This window comes from Salvelinus sp. IW2-2015, linkage group LG6.1 (assembly GCF_002910315.2).
Source record: "Salvelinus sp. IW2-2015 linkage group LG6.1, ASM291031v2, whole genome shotgun sequence".
NCBI classification, from domain to species: domain Eukaryota; kingdom Metazoa; phylum Chordata; class Actinopteri; order Salmoniformes; family Salmonidae; genus Salvelinus; species Salvelinus sp. IW2-2015.
Genome location: NC_036845.1, coordinates 6,186,170 through 6,197,242, shown reverse-complemented (window position 1 = coordinate 6,197,242; position 11,073 = coordinate 6,186,170).

Below are 11,073 nucleotides of genomic sequence, written 5' to 3'. Positions count from 1 at the left end.
TCCAAGTGGAAAAACATCTAGGCCTACTTCCTGTTTTCTGATAGAAATAACACCATTCTCCATGCACTGTAATTTTCAAATAGACAAGAGCTATCGATAAGAGCTAGATAAATGTGTAATCTGTTTGGATAAGGGAATTGTAGCCTAAATATAAATTCTACTTGTTTTAGATCTATTTTACCTTATAATCGCTGGAGACAAATGTGAAACCAGTCACTTTTTTCCACAGTAAAGTTTATGAAATGCTGTGCATTTATGCAGAATTTAAATTGTACAGCCTTTTAACTTGCAGGGATGCGCACTCTCGAAAGTCTTTATTACAGGCTACCCCGACTTTCTCTGTCTCCTATTTCTATCATGTTAAATATTAGCCACTATCAGTATCGACCTTCAGCAGGCCTAATAACCACACATATTCAACTGCCAATTTACTGTTAGTTCCCTTCAGTTGGTATAGCCTATATTATCATTCCATTTAATTACATTGTTTTGTTTACCTTCATATGCTTCCTCTGTAAACGCCATCACGGCCATGTGGTTGTTGCTGAGGATCATTAGTAACAGTTGATCATATTTAAAAAGACATGCAGGCTAATTACATTGTTATGGAGTGGAGCACAGACCAAGCCTAAGAGTTTTAACCCGATGCATGGTGCAATCCTTGACTGTGTCATCACACAGTTCCAAGGTTAGTGCAGGCAATAGACTGTAACGATGTGCGCTGAGAGTCAGGAAGCAAGTTCAGGGAGTGAGTGTTTTAATAAATAAATGCAACATAAACCAAGAACCACAAACATCATACAGACTAAACACTGGAACAGAAACAATAACACCTGGGGAAGGAACCAAAGGGATTGACATATATAGGGAAGGCAATCAGGTAGGTGATGGAGTCCAGGTGAGTCTGATGACGCACAGGTGCGCGTAACGATGGTGACAGGTGTGCGTCATAACGAGCAGCCTGGTGACCTAGAGGCCAGAGAGGGAGCACACGTGACATAGACAAGAGTATAGCCTACTATTATACATATTATAATTATATGTACACTAACCTGCCAACATTATCATGGGTTGAAGAACTGAATATCGCAATTTTCAGAATAAATCAAACCCGTTTTCTTTGTTTTGTGCGTAAAGGCTCTCCAAACCTGTTCTTTTAGGATATAATAAATACTTTTCTTACCCTAAATTATCAAAAAATTGTATCTACCAATTGGTGCTGAAAGAGACGAATATGCATATATTTAGATGGCTTTCTTTCATTGATCCCTAATATTCTGAACCTGTTCCCTCCATTTATTCTAGTGAGTCTGTCGACAAAATTATAACTTAAAGGTACACCGTATTTAAAGGGATGGCTTAAGATAAATGTACTCGAAACTATTCAATGAAAACTCCACAAGAAAATCTGTTGGCCAGCAAGAGGAAAGGTTTTCAGCGGTTGAATTACATTTATGCAGCGAACGCAAGGGAACCATGCCTGCAAAGCCTGTTAAGTCTGAAAACCAACTACTGAGAAGTGCGTAGGAAATGTGTGTAAGAAAGATGTAACTTCCTAATTTGGAATCGGGCCAATAGAGTTACTCTTTAGTTGGTCCTTTACATGTGAGATATTTCAGAACGATGAAAAACATGAAACATCTATCTGCACAACACCTTTGAACTTGGTGCTATAAGATTCTATCTGCAATCCAATCACACAATGCTGGGATGTCAATCACAAATAATTGTATGTAAGGTGATATACTTAGAGTCATGAAAGAGGAAGACATCACAAAGCAGTTCTGAGATCTGGGACTTGAAACATCCTCATTATCTCAAAACTATACATTTTGCAGTTAGAACTTTATAGTCCCAAGTCCATGATTATTCATATCATAGGTTCTGGTCCTCTTTTTCAATTCTTTACATTTTTTTCACCACTTTTTTAGAAGAATGGCCATAACGTAAGCTCTTTATGGTAAAAACAAATAAATACAGGTTCCTTAGAGCATGTTTCAGTCCCTTAGGAGAGGCATTGCTGTTTTTTGTATTGTTCTATATCAATACGGAAACCTACATGGAAGGGGGTATTTCAAACATTACAAACTTACCACATTCTATTGATTAATAGCAAGTATTTTACTGACTTTGGGTGTCAGAGACCAGAAAAAGATATCAGTTTACTTATCCAGAGCGAAGCTTTAGCAAAGATGCTAGTTATCCATAGGATTTAAGGTGCATTCAGAAAGTATTTAGACCCCTTGACTTTTTCCACATTTTGTAACATTACAGCCTTATTCTCTATTGGATGAAAAATAGTTTTTTGTCCTCATCAATCTACACACAATATCCCATAATGTAAAAAAACAAAAACAGGTGGATTCATTTTTTTGCACTTTTTACTCAGTACTTTGTCGCAGCACCTTTGGCATCGATTACAGCCTCGAGTCTTCTTGGGTATGACGCTACAAGCTTGGTACACCTGTATTTGGGGAGTTTCTCCCATTCTTCTCTTCAGGTTCTCTCAAGCTCTGTCAGGTTGAATGGAGAGCTACGCTGCACAGCTATTTTCAGGTCTCTCCAAAGATGTTAGATCGGGTTCAAGACCGGGATCTGGCTGGGCCATTTAAGGACATTCAGAGACTTGTCCCGAAGCCACTCCTGTGTTGTCTTGGCTGCGTGCTTAGGGTCGTTGTCCTGTTGGAAGGTAAACCTTCGCCCTAGTATGAGGTCCTGAGCACTCTGGAGCAGTTTTTCATCAAGGATCTCTCTGTACTTTGCTCCGCTCATTTTACCCTCTATCCTGACTAGTTTTCCAGTCCCTGCTGCTGAAAAACATCCCCACAGCATGATTCTACCACTACCATGCTTCCGGGTAGGGATGGTGCCATGTTTCCTCCAGACGTGACGTTTGGCATTCAGGCCAAATAGGTGTGTGCCTTTCCAAATCCTGTCCAATCAATTTAATTTACCACAGGTGGACTCCAATCAAGTTGTAGAAACATCTCAAGGATAATCAATGGACAGGATGCACCTGAGTACTATTTAGAGTCTCATAGCAAAGGGTCTGAATACTTATATAAATAAGGTATTTCTGTTTTTAATTTTGAATACATTTGAAAACCTTTCTAAAAACCTGTTTTTGCTTTGCCATTATGGGGTATTGTGTGTAGATTGATGAGGATTATATATATTTTTTTATCCATTTTAGAATAAGGCTGTAAAGTAACAAAATGTGGAAAAATTCCAGGTCTGAATACTTTCCGAATGCACTGAAGTGTATTTGTCATTTTAGGGAACTACCACTTTAACAAATGTATGATGAACATGAATTAATATATCTGATGATGTGATTAGAAAGAAGGGTATTCTTTTTATTTCATTATTGAATGTCTGTACTTTACTATTTAAATTACTTTAACATTCTGTGCCATATGGCTGAACCCAGATTGACATTTCTATCTGCGATTGCACCCCCCAAATTTTTTTTTTGTGCAAAAGTCTTAGGATTTTGATACTCACTTTAGGTACCTTTAAGGTGAGGACCCTGGGTTATGAAAGAAGAATTCACTACAAAACAGTTATGCGATCACAACCTGGGATGTGAAAACTTTGATGCTCAATATCTCAGAACTGTGCTTTGTGCAGATAGAACTGTATAGTCCCAAGGTCTCGTATTGTAACTTGGGAGAGTCGGCCATGTGTCTAAGGGACACGTTTGGGGTTCTAAGTCTCAGACAGGGCTACGTCTTCATGAGAGCGTGTTTCCAAATCACCTCCACTACACAATGTACTCTATTGTAGGTTTGGTTTTTTGAAGCTTGGGTTCACATGGTCTCAGGTTTGAATGAAATACCTAATTCAAGGTAGGCCAGTATTACTGAAGTCTGCAGAGTAATTACGGTGTAGTTACTGTAAATGTTTATTCTGATCAAACACCTTTCTATAGGATTTCTCCTGAATGGACGATCCAACCAACAGAAAATCCCACCGGAACAAAGGTACCACCTGAACTACAATGGTTTTGATGTATCACTGTCTGTGCTGATTCACTATATTACCTTCAGAGGTGAAACTAGATAGTCATCAAGAGAGAAAAGAGAAGCACATTTCAGTGTGCGCAAGAAAAAAGTATCAAGCACAGGTTTTGGAAAACCCCACCTTGACACATAACCGCAAAGATATGTTAATCTCTCTCAATCTCATAAAACACAAACGCACGCACACACACACACATACACATGCACGCAAGCACAAACACACACGCCAACAAACAATTTGCCTAAAACAACCCACACACATTCACAAATTTAACCCAATCAACTCCCATACAAGCTGTCTTTAAGCACGGTGAGTTTGTACCATGAGGGTAGCTACTGTTCACATCCTGTATACAACCCATTCCCAACCACCCAGACCTGACAACCTCCAGCATCACTGCAGGCTAGGCCTCGCTGCTTCTTTGTGGTTTATCCTTTTATAACAAAAAGGGGTACTATGGTAACATTGTTTAATAACAGTAAAACTGAAAAGAGCAAAAATAAACATAATTTCTGGCAGTAGCTTGAAATCAGTTGTAAAAGTAAACTTGTTAACCTGCCCATAACACTTGATTTTACACAAGCCATTTACAGTGCCTGAAGTAGCTACTTTTCCTTCTGTCTCTAGAGAGGAAAATACAGCGCTGTGGTTTTCCTTATCAGCCCCATCCAAAAATGTTTATTAGAGAGAAAGAGATAGATCGAATTGCAGATAAAGTAAATTAATGGATGGAGAGGGGCTGGAAGAGGAAAAGATTCCCTCCTTTTCCAAAGGCTGTCTGATAAACTTGGAGAGGGGCTGGAAGAGAAAAAGATTCCCTCCTTTTCCAAAGGCTGTCTGATAAACATGCTACATTGCCACATTGAACCTTTTCTCCACAGAGAAGCTGCACTGAAGGCCTGTGGTTCAGAACCACTCATATTCCACAGATTCAGCAACCTAACTCGCAACAAGTTCAGTTACAAGCTACAGTACAGTAAACCTCAGAGCACATAGCAGTAACTTTGTTTTATTTTCTGGCTCATACAGCTACATGATGTTTGATACTGAAAGCCCATGGTACTTTATCATCACGTTCACAATCACCATCATGTCCAGGCACCATCATGTGCATATATACAGTACACATAGCCCCTCACCAGTTTAATGGAGGTTTGATCTAACATACACCATGGATTACAACAGTAAATGACACAACTGTCTTAGCTGGGTTCATTGGGTATGAGCTGAGCTCCATCCAGTCATTGGCAGCCAGTGTTACAGTTGGATCAGCCTGGTCTAAGGCTGTACCTGAGTTGAGGAGCAGGCATAGCATGCAGGTGAGCGGGCTGAGGGAGGGAGGCATCCAGCAGGCTCACCTGTACACCAGCAGACAGGTGTGCCTGCAGCCAGGGCCTAACTCTACCTGTACCTATAGCTCCTTAACACCCAACACCMATCAGCYGGCACAGATTCCTCTATCCGCCCCAATAGGGGTGACTGTCTCCAAGGTCCCAGGCAGGCAGAGAAAACAACATTTCAGCACCATGCTTATTTCCTGGACCCTGCTAACGTAGACCCCCATGGAWAACACATTCCAGTGATCAAGGCAGCTGTGAGATCCACCCCCCCAACTCCCCTCCACACACACACACCCCCACACCCCAATCACACCCTCCCCACGAGCACTCAGGCGCATCGCCGAAATTCAAACCCAACGACCCTTACAGGCAACACTCCAGTTCCTGGAGAGACAAGAGGCAGAACATCTCATCCTGAAAGATGTAATATGTCCTCAGAGTGAGATGAGTGTGAGGGCTGCAAACACCGTGTAGGCAGGGATGGAGGTACATATGGTTCAGACAGGAGTTGAAGATAGAAGCAATTTAAGTACTGTTGCCTGAACTCTAATAGATTAATTTGATTCTATCAAATTAATTGATTCCACTTTATTCTAATAGATTATATTCTAATATATTCTATTGATTCTATTGTTTCAATCAGAGAGGATCCTTCCCCTGTAGGCCCTATTTTCACAAAACAAAGAGAAGGTTGAAGACTATAATACTCACAATATCTGTTATGAAATCTATTTCGAAACCATTTAACCGAGTCAGTCTTGCAACTGTTGCATACCAAACTCACACGCCAACTATTTGAATAAACACAGTGCATTGCCATCTTGATATAAAGTATAAGGACTGAAGAGGCTTTCTGATTTGAAGAAAACATCTATTTATTCCACACACAAGAAACCCTGACTGAAATACGACTCTGCCTATAGTATACATTCCAATTTGCTTCGTTAAAAAGCATTAGCACTTCTCGTCTTGAGTCCCCTGACGGACTGGAAAAGGAAATGTGTTGTGGATGGTGTCACTGCCGCCCTGGTCGCCCACTTGGCACCTCAGAGTCATTATACAAGGGCTGGGTCATTGTGAGCCCGGCGGAGTTATGCCTTGTTAACGAACCAGGAACTGAGAAGCATGGACCAAACTGAATGTTTACCCACTTTTTCCTCTCTTCATTGCGCTCTCCCATCTCTTTCTCTCTCAATATCTCTCACCTTCTCTCCTAATCTCTCTCTTTCTACATCACTCTCTCCCTTCTCTCCCCTCTATCCTCATCTCTCTCCAACCCCCTCCCTAGCTGAGCTCACCCTCCACTTCACTCTGGTTCTTCTCCCAGTTGCTCTGTATATTACACTTTCTCTGTAGAAACCTGTCAAATAAAGTGATGACCCTATTAACACACTGCATGCAAATGACCAAACAGTCAAGAATGCAGTCTTTACTAGGGTGAGCAAAGAGGCCATTGAAGGCTCTTTCCACAGTCTCATTTTCCATATGCAGGGGCCACAGTTGTATAATGGCAGTGATTTGCTTTTTAATAGTTGTGTAATTACATATTATTGAGGTTGAACCAGGTTAACAAACTGATTATTTAGTACACTATAAAGTAAATAGGGTGCCATTTGGGATGCACCCTAGGCCTTAATAAGAATAAAAGGCACTGAGGGAAGAGGGGTGTGCGGCAGAGTGGGGTGTGAGTTTGGTGACAGAGCGGTCAGTGCCCTCTTGTACTTCCAGGTCACTGACCTGCTCCACGTCCAGGCGTGTATCTTTAACAGCCTGGCGTGTGTTCAATGGTCATCTGCCTTTTTTCAAAAGCAACTCATCTAGACTCTCCACCATCCAGGGCGAGGCCCGATACAGCAGGACATGTTGGTTGGTGTATCCTTTACTCAAGGCTGTCACCTAGTGGTTTATTTTTAAAAGAATAGACACTCTTTTACTTGTTGACCTTTTTAAAGGTTAGACAGAGAGTTTGAGAGCTGTAGCCTGTCCTTGATGTTGAGGCAGTAGCCTACAGTGGTTTTAGTTTCACACAGCTGTATAAAAACAAGCCACGGTCTCCTGCAGTGATTTGTGGCTCCACAGCTGACTGCCAGAGGAGAGGAAGGTAGAGGAGGGGAGGCCAGGTCGAGGTGGCATGTAGCGGGCATTGGGGTGACCTGGGGGCAGAAGGTAGAAGTGGGTGGGTGGGGAACCTGCAGGTGTGTGTGCGCTGCTAACTCCTCTGGCTAGGGACAAGTGCACTGTACCTGCACCACATATGATCAATCAAACCCACACTCATTCGCATTCCAACATCCGCAATGCAAATACATACACACGGACAACAATAGTGTTACTGTGTGTGTGTGTTTGTGAGTGCGTGATGCCTTGTGTTACAACATAAAACACCTCTCTCTCTCCCCCAAAACACGTCATCAGTCAACAACAAACAGATGTGGGACAATCTATCTGACTGGGTAAGAGACATCACCATGATGAATGTCTTCTTCTCCCTAGACCTGGACTCCCTAAATCTCTGGGGGGGGGGGGGTTGACACTCCTTATTTTCTACCTCCTGCTCCTCTTGCTTACTGGCAAATGCTGCTAATCGTGGTCTGACTCAGCAGTTTGGAGAGCACTTTCACACACTGGAGAAAGTAATCAGGAGTAAGCACTGTTCTGGAACAGCGGGCCTGGAGGGGCGGCTAGCTTCCAACCCCTCCCCCAGGCTAGCAGTCAGACCTCCAGGAGCTCGGGATGCAGAGGAGATGCCTTGACTGATATAATGGCATGGACATGGACTTTCTGGTCTCACAGGGTATGTGACTTGTAATGGTAGTACCTTTGACCTTTGTGGTTCCTGCCACTTCAACAATATCTCCCTCAGGTTATATAGACAATCCCTCAGCATCCTGCAAATGATCACATTTTAGAGGACCTTTTAGAGTGGCAGACAGTAACGACAATGAATCACCACAACCAACACAATCATCTATTCCCAATAGACAAAGTGCACAACAAAGATGACTGTATGCAAGAAGAGTGAAGACACTAAATTCCCTTCTGGTCTAAGAGAAAGGAAACAACTAAATCCACTGCAGGGTCATTCCATGTCATTTCCACAAGCCATGACACCCACAATCTCAGATTGTTCTGAAATATTTTCTGTTGTTAGAAACAATAAGATAAGCATTCCAGAAACTTAATTTTGTTTAAATATAATTTGATCTCTGTGAATTTAAACTAATTGATTGCACCCAAATGGTCCATTTCAATTTATAGGATTAATTTAATATTAAATAATTACAAGTACTATGGAGCTGCAGCTCATAGTATTGTTCTCCCCCCCCCTATTTTTATATGGATAGTTCACCCTAATTAAAACATTGCATCAGATTTGGACCAAACTTTTTCCTAACAATGAGTAAGAATACAAAGAAGTGGTCAAAAACCCTCCATGGACCCCCCACGCCCCACGTCAATCCCACCCCAACAATAAGTATATAGCATCAGCTCTCTGTTTGACAGGTAGGATGGAGCTGCGGCTCAGAGGACTGTTTCTTCATCCTATGTAATGTATTCTCAATGAATTTGGTGATGTTTTTTCCCTGTCATTGAAGTGGTTGGGTTTATTTTTCAAATGTAACCTCTATTTAACTAGGCAGGTCAGTTAAGAACAAATTCTTATTTACAATGATGGCCTACCCCGGCCAAACCCGGACGACGCTGGGCCAATTCTGCGCCACCCTATGGGACTGGCAATCACGGCCGGATGTGATGCAGCCTGGATTCGAACCAGGGACTGCAGTGACGCCTCTTGCACTGAGATGCAGTGCCTTAGACCGCTGTGCCTATTGGGAGCCGGGAGCCATCCTACGTCCTGATATTACCAGGTTCTGACTACTATATGGTGCTGTTCCTGCTATTAGGTGCTTATTTTTTAAAGAATTCCCCCACACACATGTTTAAAGGGATAGTTCACCCTAATTACAAAATTGCATTACCTGTTAGCAGTCTATGGATCATGTATGACAGCAACTTTTGTTTGTTTACCTGGCCACTGTTTCAAATGCAAACCTTTTATCATTGGCACAAATCCAATACAAGTTAATAATACAAATATTAGCCTTTTCGCACTCTTTAAAACAAAATCACCTAAGACCAGGAACAGCACCATCTAGTGGTCAAAACTTGGTAATATCAGGATGTAGAATGGGACATAAACTCAACAACGTCAATTGTAAATATTTGTATGAACATAACAAGATTCAACAACTGAGACATAAACTGAACAAGTTCCACAGACATGTGACTAACATAAATTAAATAATGTGTCCCTGAACAAAGGGGGGGTCAAAATCAAAAGTAACAGTCAGTCTCTGGTGTGGCCACCAACTGCATTAAGTACTGCAGTGCATCGCCTCCTCATGGACTGCACCAGATTTGCCAGTTCTTGCTGGCCCTCACCCTCCGATCCAACAGGTCCCAGACATGCTCAATGAGATTGAGATCCGGGCTCTTCGCTGGCCATGGCAGAACACTGACATTCCTGTCTTGCAGGAAATCACGCACAGAACGAGCAGTATGGCTGGTGGCATTGTCATAAGAGAGATGGCAACCTCGCTGTTGGCTGGGCTCCCTGCCTGTGCCATTAAAACCCCTACAACTCATCCAGAACCGCGCAGCCCGTCTGGTGTTCAACCTCCCAAGTCTCTCACGTCACCCCGCTCCTCCGCCTCTCCACTGGCTTCAGTTGAAGCTCGCATCCGCTACAAGACCATGGTGCTTGCCTACGGAGCTGTGAGGGGAACGGCACCTCAGTACCTCCAGGCTCTGATCAGGCCCTACACCCAAACAAGGGCACTGCGTTCATCCACCTCTGGCCTGCTCGCCTCCCTACCACTGAGGAAGTACAGTTCCCGCTCAGCCCAGTCAAAACTGTTCGCTGCTCTGGCCCCCCAATGGTGGAACAAATCCCTCACGACGCCAGGACAGCGGAGTCAATCACCACCTTCCGGAGACACCTGAAACCCACCTCTTTAAGGATACCTAGGATAGGATAAAGTAATCCTTCTGACCCCCCCCCCCCTTAAAAGATTTAGATGCACTGTTGTAAAGTGGCTGTTCCACTGGATGTCATAAGGTGAATGCACCAATTTGTAAGTCGCTCTGGATAAGAGCGTCTGCTAAATGACTTAAATGTAAATGTAAATGTAAATGTAACAACACGTGCACAGGATCGGTACATCCGAACATTACACCTGCGGACAGGTACAGGATGGCAACAACAACTGCCGGAGTTACATCAGGAATGCACAATCTCTCCATCAGTGCTCAGACTCCGCATAGGCTGAGAGAGGCTGGACTGAGGGCTTGTTGGCCTGTTGTAAAGGCAAGTCCTCACCAGACATCCGGCACAACGTCGCCTATGGCACAAACCCACCGTCGCTGGACCAGACAGGACGTGCAAAAAGTGCTCTTCACTGACGAGTCGCGGTTTTGTCTCACCAGGGGGATGGTCGGATTCGCGTTTCTCGTCGAAGAGCATTACACAGAGGCCTGGAGCGGGATCGATTTGGAGGTGAGGGTTGTCATGGTCTGGGGCTGTGTCACAGCATCATCGGACTGAGCTTGTTGTTATTGCGGCAATCTCAACGCTGTGCGTTACAGGGAAGACATCCTCTCCCTCATGTGGTACCCTTCCCTGCAAGCTCATCCTGACATGACCTCCAGA